Source organism: Pygocentrus nattereri, chromosome 6 (assembly GCF_015220715.1).
Source record: "Pygocentrus nattereri isolate fPygNat1 chromosome 6, fPygNat1.pri, whole genome shotgun sequence".
Classification (NCBI taxonomy): Eukaryota; Metazoa; Chordata; class Actinopteri; order Characiformes; family Serrasalmidae; genus Pygocentrus; species Pygocentrus nattereri.
Genome location: NC_051216.1, coordinates 5,772,037 through 5,773,471, shown reverse-complemented (window position 1 = coordinate 5,773,471; position 1,435 = coordinate 5,772,037). Strand labels below are relative to the sequence as shown.

The 1,435-nt window shown below is 44.0% G+C and overlaps 1 non-coding gene across 1 annotated transcript; it reads right to left on the bottom strand.

Annotated features, from left to right (window-relative positions):
• Window positions 1-1,094: 1,094 nt before the first annotated feature.
• Window positions 1,095-1,207, bottom strand: LOC119263654. Its single transcript, XR_005130435.1, has one exon. It is a non-coding gene; the product is annotated as a U5 spliceosomal RNA (small nuclear RNA).
• Window positions 1,208-1,435: the final 228 nt, after the last annotated feature.

The following is a 1,435-nucleotide window of genomic DNA, read 5'->3' as shown; positions in this document are numbered from 1 at the left end:
AGACTGGTTTACCAAGAGAGACGCTGGAGGACTTTCACCTGAAATGAGTTCATGAAGCCAGTCTGGTTATAAAAATGATAACAGGACATCAGAGCCAGAATTCCTCTTTTAGTACTTTTACTTTATACTTAAGTACATTTGAAGGGAAATACTTTAGTACTTTTACTCAAGTGGAGGTCTAAAGGGAGGAACTTCTACTTTTACTGGAGTGATATTTTACCTTGAGGGTCTCGAGCGATTATTACGTCTTAAACTGAGCTTTAAAGGAAGAGATCAGTGATGACCTGATGAGTTGAATCAGGAGTGTCATAATGAAACTCAGTGCTGTGCAGTGAATTCAGCACTACAGTCTCAAACTGCTGATACAGTGATGTCCAGTGGATGTTTGGGCAGGGAGACTAGGAACTGTCCAGGGTGCTGACCTCCACCATGGTCAAGTGTTTACAAAGCAAGCAAATCATCATTTCCTCATTTTTTTGGAAGTTATGAGTGAATGTTTGATCACAGTCAAGTCAAAAGTGCGGACCCAACCAATTGAATGCCTGTTTTTAAAACCACTGAAATCTGAAAGTTCAGGGTTGATGCCTGGACTGAAGCCCATGATTACTCACAAAACCTTCTCATCTTTTTTTAATGTGAACGTGAGCGCTAAAGGATCTGAAGTGGATCTGCTTAACACTTTCGGTCATTATGTAATTTAATGGAGAAGGAAAACAACCTACTTTGCGTTTAATGTAAGTCAGTGGATGTTTTTCCAAGTCATTTTGGGTAGTTTGTTTTGTTCCATTCATCATGAAATTCACACACCATGTAAAGAGGCACAGGCCTTTTCAGATCATATCAAAAACAGAAAATCAAGAAAAATGGAGATACACTTGCCGTATGTTGTTATTTTTGCAGGAGACACTAGGGGGCAGGACGTTCCCGGAGCGGTGGGCAGCCCAATCCACAGCGCCTGGGGAGCAGTTGGGGGTTTGGAGTCTTGCTCAAGGACACCTCAGTCATGTACCGTCGGCTATGGGGATCAAACCGGCGACCTTCCGGTCACGAGGCCGGTTCTCTGACCGCCAGCCCACAACTGCCCTGACAGGTTTAGCTGTGCCATTGCAGAACCTTCAAAAACAAGAACACCTCATCAATGTTCCCCTCCACGGAAACCTTTAATTAAAGGTCAAAGACTTGCATGAATGAAGAAAAACCCGAGCGATGTTCCCCACAGAACATGTTCGGTTCTGGATAACTAAAGCAATGAGACAGGTTTAGGTGGTAATGACTCGAGGAAGGTGAAATTTAACCCGCTTTCAGTGTTTGAATTTAAAGCCTGGCTAATTTAACGTCAGCTCAGCGAGCAGCGACAGACCCCAGCAGTGCAGTCACCACAGTACAGGCTTGATTCTGACCAGCTTCAGCTCTGCTGACACGAGTTTAGACGGCA